This window comes from Mirounga leonina, unplaced genomic scaffold (genome assembly GCF_011800145.1).
Source record: "Mirounga leonina isolate KUSES-001 unplaced genomic scaffold, KU_Mleo_1.0 Mir_176, whole genome shotgun sequence".
NCBI lineage: Eukaryota > Metazoa > Chordata > Mammalia > Carnivora > Phocidae > Mirounga > Mirounga leonina.
In genome coordinates, this window is record NW_023270454.1 from 51,035,706 (window position 1) to 51,046,207 (window position 10,502).

At 31.1% G+C, this 10,502-nt stretch overlaps 1 pseudogene; it reads left to right on the forward strand.

The window, feature by feature from the left end:
• The first annotated feature begins 9,700 nt into the window (after window positions 1-9,700).
• LOC118022559 lies at window positions 9,701-10,150 on the forward strand (annotated as a pseudogene).
• The last annotated feature ends 352 nt before the right edge of the window (window positions 10,151-10,502 follow it).

The following is a 10,502-nucleotide window of genomic DNA, read 5'->3' on the forward strand; positions in this document are numbered from 1 at the left end:
GTCATTATTAGAATCTCCAAGTATAATATTTTCAGTTATTACTTTTACTGACACATATTATGGAAACCGAGGAGACCTACACCGCAGGACTTGGTAAAATGAGATATACTTCAAAGAAATCATAATATCGAACTTTAAAAAATAACATATCAGGTTAAAATATAAATGTGCTATTAACCAAGAGTTATTCCCTTACTATGCAACACCATCCCAAATTTAATTTATGGCTGGTTTACTTTATGCCACTGAATGAACTTTACTTTGTATCTTTTTCATGGCTTCTTTATTACCCAATTTGACTAAAGCAGCAGCATTATCTATATAATGTGTTAAAGCATATAACTAAAATACAGCCCAGGTCTTTCTCATTAAGAACAAGCTCTTGACCCCTTCTACATAAGCAACATGGGGTAGTCTTTAAGGTCCTTGGTTGTGGATTAGATTTTCTGACTGTCCTGACACTGTGAAATTAAAGTTATTAAAATGCTCTGAGCATTATAAATGAGCAAACATTTACTCATCTGTAAAATGGGGATAAGAAAGTTCTCTTCATAGGGATAAATGATAATCACATGAGATTGTACATTCAAATCTCCTATTCAGGATCTTATAAAATAGAAGAGGCTTAATAAATGCTAAACCTCTATTAATATTCAAAATATTAATCTAATTTACTGATCACTTTCTCATTTTTGATGTGTTTGCATCAATATTGAAATATATTTGGTTATGGTATCATATATAGTGTTTAGGAGAACACAACCAAAAATAAAGTTAGCACTACTGAATGAACTCTTTCATAAATAACAAGATGTTGTCTATTATATAGTAGATAATATTTAATATTGCACCTATTGCATAATGAACTTAAAATAAGTAGAAATATTGTAAGATACTGGAAAATTATTATGGGTTTTATAGTAAAAGTATGTATTTAAAATGAAACAAGATTAAAGGTAAACATTTAATTAGCTTTGATGCAGATGGGTATTTATGCATTAAACATGAAATATAGAAAATACAGAAAATCTGTATACAGAAATATATGGATACATTAATTATAACTCAAGGAGGTTAAAAAAAAACAAAAATGAATTCAAGCAAAATTTCAAATTATGAAGAATATTTTCACCATAACTGATATTAACACCCATGGTAGAGAAACACTCTTATTAATTAATATAAAAAATGGATAATTCAAAAGAAAAAAAGGTCAGTGTATGTTTAGAAAATTCACAAAAATTGTTCAAAAAATAGAAAAAATAGAAAAAATTCATTCTACCTGTATTCATAGAAATGTAATCTAAAATAATGTTATGTAATAATGTTAAATATAGAAAATGTTAAAATAATGTTAGAAATATTATTTTGTATATGATGAGGTATAGTAATAGTGACAAGGGCCAGGTTCAATGAACTCTTCTTTCAAGTTTGTGATAGCAATCACATTTCAGAAGTGTACCTTTTCAGTTCAAGACTATGCAGGACTAGTTTTACAAAATGTCCATATCTTTGACATTGTATTGTGGTCAGCATGAAATATTGATATATTGGTCTTATTTTGTAAATAATTATAGACACCCACACAAACTGCCTATACAGATACACATGTTCAGATATAAATTGTAAAAAGATGCACCCCAATACAAAATGGTAATTATTTTATTTAGGTGTTAGTGATTTTGGTCCTTTTATGCATTTTGCAATGGCAGAAAATTATTTGGCACAATAACATATATTCTTAATTTTGTAATTATTACTAAACAGTAAATATATTTTCATTTGGATAAAAATAAAGTTAAGGAGTCATATATAAGAAATATTTAAGTTTAAAAAAAGGAAATATTTAAGTTTATTAAAACTTCCTGCTTTAGAAATCCAAGTCTAATGACACATAAAAATTTTGTGATTCTTGGTAAGACTGAGACAAATGCATGTATATTTATCTTTTAATAGATTTTAAGTTTGATTTAATGAAGTTTTTTTTTTAAGATTTTATTTATTTATTTGAGAGAGAGAATGAGATAGAGACAGAGAGAGCATGAGAGGGGGGAGCGTCAGAGGGAGAAGCAGACTCCCCGCTGAGTGGGGAGCCCGATGCAGGACTCGATCCGGGGACTCCAGGATCATGACCTGAGCTGAAGGCAGTCGCTTAACCAACTGAGCCACTCAGGCGCCCAGTGTTCTACTATTTCGTAATAAAAGTTGTGCTGCTGCTAAATCTTTTAATTTGTGGAGACTGCATTTTAATTAGATTTTATAATGATAATTCACAGAAATTATCTAGTAAAATCTCTTAGTTGTTTTTGTTTCCCTTTAGAAAAGGGCTATTAATTATTGAATCTATCAAATTCTAATCTGTACAAAAAGGCTAGTTACTTTGGTGACTTAATAATTATAAGAAGTGACATGAAACTCTTACTATAATTTTAAAACTGAAACATACATTTGATGTATAAATATAGCATAATATGATTAACATTATTGTTGGAAAACTTTTTTTTCAAAGACTAATTCTTCAAAAACATCAATAATACAGATAGTTGCAAAAAGAGGAAAAAAATTAGATGCAAAGTGTCTAATAAATATGTGAATAGAAATAAAAAATTAAGTTTTCAAATTGTGTCAACTTCTAAAATATTAATATATTGATAACAAAATGATATCAAGGATGGTGGGAAAACAATAAATTGATTGTTTTGCTTGTAAGAGGTCAGAACAGTATTCTAGAAGATCATTTCAGAATATATATGAGAAACAGTAAAGTTTTGTATTTTTACTTATAGAAATTTTTCCATAAAATTATAACTGATTATATATTAATTTAACCTGATGCCTATTTGTCATCACACTGGTTATTAAAATGAAAAGATAGACATATCCAAAGATGAGAAGACTGGTTTATAAAAAATTAAGTTAAATCTTTCTGATGGTCAATCATATTGTCAATCATTAATCATTATGCACCCCAGGGGTGCCTAGGTGACAGTCAGTTGAGCGTTCAACTCTTGATTTTGGCTTAGGTCATGGTCTCAGGGTCATGAGATTGAGCCCCGCGTCAGGCTTCACACTGGGCGTGGAACCTGCTTAAGATTCTCTCTCTCCTTCTGCCCCTCCTCTGCTCATGCACTCTTTTCTCTCTCTTTCTCTTGAAAAAAAATTATGCACCCTATGCACCTTTATGTTCATTGCAGCATCATTTACAATAGCCAAGATATGGAAGCAACCAAAGTGCCCATTGATGGATGAATGAATAAAGAAAATGTGGTATACATATTGAATGAAATATTACTGATACGTAAAAAGAATACAATCTTGCCATTTGCGATGACATGGATGGACCTAGAGGATAGTATGCTAAGTGAATAAGTCAGTAAGAAAAAGACAGATACCATATGATTTGACTAATAGTGGAACCTAAAACAAACAATAAACAAACTCATAAATACAGAGAATAAACTGGTAGTTGCCAGAGGGGAAGGGAGTGGGGGAAATGGGCAAAATAGATGATGGAAATTAAGACATCGAAACTTCCAGTTAGAAAACAAGTAATTCACCGAGATAATAAGTACAAGAAATATAATTAACAATATTGTAATAACGTTGTATGGTGCCTGATGGTAAATACACATATCATGGTGAACACTGTGTAATGTATAGAACTGTTGAACTACTCTGTTATGCACCCGAACCTAATATAGCATTCTATATTAGCTATATTTAAATAATATTTTTTGAATTCTTAAAAATACAATCTCAGTGGAATGTTTAAAAAAATGAATAAAATAAAATTGTGGTAATTGGAAATTTTTGTTCAATATTTGTTTTATTTTTGTATCAATAATTAAAATTTATACAATTATAAAAATATTTAATAATATATAAAGATACCTACTACACATTGAATATGTGAACTCCTAGCTTACAAAATAACATACACTTTTTTTACAATGTATATGTGTACAGATATGCTTTATTTAAAAAAAGAAAATATATCCTTTTGCCTGTGCCTATCATAAATAAAAATATAAACATAAGAAATAAAAACTAAACATAATAGTTTTGTTAAAGTGGTAAGTGACTTTTTTCATTTTATTCCCTGGATCAAAGTATCTATATTTGAATTATCTTTAATATTTTGTTATTTGTATGCAAAATTTACTTATTTAGGGTAAACATTTGCTTATAATCACAGAATAGCATTAAAATAATAAATTGCTTTATTTTAATTCTTAGGTATTAGTAAACAATAGCTTAAGTAAAATTAAGTTTCATGTGCCATTAAGTTCAGTTTTGGCATGGTGGGTGTGGGCAGAGTTCTAATATTTCTAAATATTACCAGAATAATCTACAGGCTAGAAATAGTTACTTTTGCCAGGATGGCTATGATAATAGCACCTGTGGGTGGTGGATTAAAACATTTTTTCAAAGTTGAGAAATTACCACGGAATTACATTTTCTCTTGGACAGTATATCTTTCCATAAACAAGACTACTGAAAATAGGAGAAAGTCCAAGAAAATGCAGCACAGAAATAGTAATCATAATTTTATATGTCTTCTCTCCATCCTATTACTCTTTTTGTCTTCATATTTCATTTTCCATAGACATTGCATTATTTTCATATTAACTGTTGCACAAAGTGAAAGGTTGGTGTGTGTGTGCACGCACACACGTGTATATCCATGATTGTAATTTAAGACTTTTTTAGGTACAGAAATCAGTGATCTGTAAAACATAAGTGACCCAGATTACTGCAGGGAGTCTTGCCTGCTGCCATTAACACTTACCTCCATAAAGCAAACCTATGAGTAAAGAAAGATTCTCACAGCAGTCTGTGACCAACATCAATGGGAGCAGAGAAGAATTATAAATAGATACTAGATAAAATGAAGACAAAAATTGGGATCAGGAAGCCTGAAAACTAAATATCAAATACATCATTTTTTAAAATAATCATTGGAATCAAGTTTTAGCATCACCTTTTAAATTTAGTTGATTCCTGAATATGGAGAGTAATCATTCATCTACGCAGTAGTAAGGTTCATACAAAAGCAGTTTTAGATATTGTAAACATAAACTCTTGGAAGTAAATATGATTGTTTAATGAGGCTTGATCTAGAGTGAAATAGTATTAAGAAAATACTTGAGCATGCTCTGTATGCATTTACATTGTCCTATAAACCTCATCATTTCTCAACTAGCATAGGAACGAAATCCTCCTAAGACTATTACAGTCCAAAATTTCAAGGTAGATTTAATTCCTTGCTTATTCTCTGATATCATAAGTGCTGCTTTTACATTTTTGAGAATTAAGATTAATCCCTTCAACATATAGAATTTCCTTGGTATTTAAAATGATATTAAAGAATACATATTTTATTTGACTAATCTCACAAAGAAGAATAAAACTTACTGTCATAAATATAGAATTTTTTCTTAATGTCTGAGGCTCTGAGAAAGGAAGTCAACCTTTCTGCAAAGGCCACTGAACTAATTTTTAAGTGATCAGCCATCCAAGATATCTAAAAAGTTCTGGTTTTATTTATTCACTGAAAGTAGATAGAGCTTCCCATATTTATTTCACATTCGTAACATATGACAAGGAATTCTTTATTCATAATGTAACTAAAATTGCATACTTCCAACTTCATAGACCAATGATGCTAGTTTTCCTCTATATTACCTGTTCAAAGTTTGAATACTTTTACTCAGTCTAATAACCTGAAATCAGTGGAATCAATACAATCATAAAAGTGGTTTCTACAGTAACTGGTTTATCTTGACGATAATTCACATTTTTAATGACCTTTATATCTACTTGTTAAGAAGAACAGAAAAATTGTATATAATCATAATATAGATGGGCTTGTGAGTCTTCAAATACCATCTTTTAGAATGCTCTCAACCTACAGATGTGAAAAAATGGGGCTGCAGGTGGTTTAGTGACTTAAAGGTCTTAGAATGACAGCCAAGTTAAGGCTAGTGCCAAAGACTGACTTTCAATCATTCAATTAGTATCCATTATTATTTCAGGATCTACCTTAAAAAACAAACAAACAAACAAATATTTTTAGAATTGGCTATTACATTGACAATGCTGTGCAACTCTCATTGTTATTTGTTTCCAAAATTTTTATCACACTAAACAGAAATTGAGTATCCATTAAGCAATAATTCACCATTCCCCCCTCCTTAGTCCCTGGTAAATTCTTAATCTATACTATCTCTATGAATTTATTTATTCTAGATATCTCATATAAGTGGAATCATACCATATTTGTCCTTTTGATCTGGTTCATTTAACTTCACATAATGTTTTCAGTTCCATCCATATTGTAGCATGTGTCAGAAAGATGCATTCATTTCTTTTATGGCTGAATAATATTCCTGTGTGTGTGTGTGTGTGTTTTGTTTATGTATTCATCAGTTGATGGTGATGGACACATGTGTCTACCTTTTTTGCTAGTGTGAATAATTTTGCAATAAACTTTTTTTATAAATATCTGTTTAAATCCCTATTTTCAATTTTTTGTGTATATACCTGAAAGTCAAATTGCTGGATCATATGCTAATTTCATGCTTTACTTTTGAGGAACCAACAAATTGTTTTCCACAGCAGCTACACAAACTTACAGTAGTACCAACAATGCACCAGGGTTCTAATTTCTTCAGATCCTTGCCAGTACTTCTTGTTTTCTATCTTTCTTAGTCATCAATATTACAGGCATCCTAGTAGATGTGAAGTGGTATCTCATTGATTTCAGTTCCCATAATGACTAATTATGTTGAGCACCTTTTCATGTGCTATTGGTCAGTTGTATATATTCTTTGGAGAAATATCTATTAAAGCCTTTTGCCCATTTTTTAACTGACTTCTCTTTTTGACATTGAATTGTTCTTTATGTAGTCTGGATATTAAATTCTTATCAAATATATATGATTTATACATATTGTCTCTAATACTGTAAGTTGTTATGTTTTGATTACAATTTTAATGTATTTTTATAAAGTAATTCATATGAGATTTTTTCTTTAAAAATGACATATTTAAAAAAATAAAACTACCAAAGTAACAGTAAAATTAACTAAATAAACAAGCTAATATAATTTTTAGAATTACTAATGGGAGTACAAGCGTATTTGAAAAAATTCTTCCTGGATCTCCTTCTGTTAGAGACTATTCTTATTTGCCTGAGATATATTTCATATTCAGTATTCCAATAAATGTTATGAGTCATGTAAGTCAGCTGTTTTTTATGGAAATTCTCCTTAAAGAAAGAGATACTCAGTAAGTATACAGACCATGAAAAATTCCGGCACAAGTATTTAGCAAACAATAAATAAAAATTACCTTCCTTAATATGATGATTAATCTATTAGAAAATTATCACAAAAATATTATGTTAAACAAACAAAATTATGCTAAACTTTAGAAGTATTACTATTAAATACAGAAGGAGATAGTGTGGCTATTGATCACTTGATGTTCAACATTTAGCAGAGCATACTAAGCAAAACTCTAAGAATAAAAAAAAATAACAGTATATAATATAAATTACCAGGTAAATAATGTTATGCATAAGGACTCTCAAATGAAAAGTTTGCAGAGAAAAGTATCTACCTTCATATGTTCAGATGCTCATTTCACCATTTCAGCCATCTCTTTGACAAAAACAAAACAAAATAAACATCACAACATATATGCTGACATTTCCCAAGTCTGGATTGGATAGTTTTTCATTGTTTAAGTGATTAAAGCAGAAGTTCTCAAGGTCAGAAAATATTCTTGTTTTAGTTTTAAAGGGTTCATGGATTTAATCTGCCCAAGAATAAAACATAATTAAATATTTGCATAATAAGGATAAGTATTCTTTTCAGAGCATTCTGATGATCTAAATAGTTTTGCATTGATCTAAATGCTCCTTTGTAATTATATAGAGTAAATATATTCTATCCAAAGGTGCGCCCTGTGCCATGAATATATTTACTAATCTAGAAAAACAGAAAATACTTTCTGTAGAAATGACCTTCTACAATAGGTTGGTTTCCTGGGAACTTTGGGAACAAAGAGAATTTTAAAACAATATTTACAGGGGCGCCTGGGTGGCTCAGTCAGTTAAGCGTTTGCCTTCCGCTCAGGTCATGATCCCAGGGTCCTGCATCGGGCTCCCTGCTCAGTAGGGAGCCTGCTTCTCCCTCTCCCTCTGCTGCTCCCCGCTCCCCCGCTTGTGCTTTCTCTCACTCTGTCTCCTACTCTCTGTCAAATAAATAAAATCTTAAAAAAAAAACAAAATATTTATAAAACTGATCCAATAGTACAATGAAGAAATTACTATCATGGTATACAGTCAAAAATAATTCAAATGAAAACAAGCCTACTTCTCCTCACAGTCAATGTTTCTATAGATTTCATTTCTTTGCACCAATTAAGGACATAAAACAGGTTTTGAGAGATAAGGGCTCATTGAAGATTTCTTGTGCCAGAATAAAAACAGACAGAGATAGATATGCTAGATGGATAGATAGATAGATGATGGATAGACAATTTGTTGTATGCGTACTTCAAGCCACAGTTACTGAACTCATTGTCTTAAATAGAATATTATTAAGTATTTGGGTATTTTTGAAAATAAAATTGAGTAAAATAAGAGAGGATAAAAATGAAAAATGTGTTGTAAGCACATAAACGTATTTACAATTGATATGCCTTGTCTATACCAGTATTGAGTATTATTCATTAACTTCCTTCCTGTTTAAAGTTTAATATACGTGTATTCTTTGATGCATATACTAAAGATTGTATTTTTTCATTCACAAGTGACTGATGCATATATGGGATGATTAGAAAGCTTTTATATAAGTGACTGAAAATAATTAGCTTCTAGATTTTTTCTAGAAATATTTTTTGAATATCAAATAGAATTTTACAAACTCTGCTTTATAATATCTACAACAATTATATTTGAAATGTTTTAAAATTGTAAATCCTAATTATTTTATTTTGAAGAAGAGCTTACAGTGAAAATTAGGACAACTGGAAAATGCACATCCAGGGCAGAGAAAATTAAAATAATGATAGTAATAGCAGTAATAATAATAGTAAAAATAAAGAAGGAAAGATGCAAATCAGTTTTATTGGGAACCTCACTGTAGCGACTACTACTTAATAAACCCACTTAGCTCTCAGGACTACTGGTAGGGCAATGAGGAAGAAACAATACTAACATTTTAAAAAATTCAGAAGATAGGTGAAGAGGGAACATTTTCCAATTCATTCTATGAGGCCAGCCTTACACTAATACCAAAATTAGATAAAGACATTGCAAGGAAACAAACAAGCAAACAAACACAACTACAGACCAATATCTTTTATGAACATAGATACAAAAATTCTCAATGAAATAGTAAATAAAATCCAACAATATATAAGAAGAATTATACACCACAACTAAGTGGTTTTATTCCAAATATGTAAAGCTTGTTCAGCATTCAGAAATAAGTAATATAATTAATCAGATCATTAGGCTAAAGAAAAATCATGTGTTCATATGAATCGATACAGAAAAAAACATTTGACAAAATCCAACACCCATTCATGACACGAAGGCAAAAACAAAACAAAATAAAACAAACAACCAAAAGCAACCTCTCAGCAAACTAAGAATAGTGGGGGACTTCCACATTTCAACTGTGAGGGAATGTCATTCAGATTTATCAAGGTTTCTGTGGTGTTTCTCAAAACAGAACTGTCCTTTGCACTCATGAACAAGAAACCTATAGTACGAGAACATGTCCTTGTGTGTTCCCTTCAGCCAGTGGAGCTTTTCTGAGATCTGGGTACCGATGAAGTGGCCAACTTGTTTCAAACAACCCAGAGAGTCAGACGGTGGTGGGGAAGCTTTTCCAGGGGACTTGTTTCACCTTTTCCACACAGGATGGCCCCAAAACAAGACGGACTGTAAAGCACGTTCACATCCACATTCTTCTCAGGAAGGCTAGAGATTTCCACAGGAGGACCGCGTCCATGATGAGCTCCAGCACCATGATGAAGAGGAGGGAAACAGGCAACTCTGAGGTGACCAGAGGAGGAAATGGCAGCAGAAGCTGAGGCTCTGTGGTTAGCTTTCAGTGAGGCACACGGAAAGTAGCTCCCACAAATCCTAAGGCAGAAGGAGATGGCCCTCATTCTCTAAGGTTCTGCAGCACTGGAAATGCTAAGCAGACTTATTACACCCTACATTTCTGCAAACTTTTGTGAACTACTGTATTATACTTGTGGAAGCCATGGTGGTTATGTTTCAGTCAAGATGACTGACAGGCTAACCTGAAAAGGACATAGGCAGCTCTTTTGCACTTCCTTGGTTGGACACTTCAAGTAAAACCCCTTCTAAATTGTCCCTTTGCCTGGGTGGAAATACAATGGTGGTTAAAATACATTTTTAAAACATTTTTATTAAATTTTTTTTTATAAATATAGTGAATACCATATGTAATGCTGAA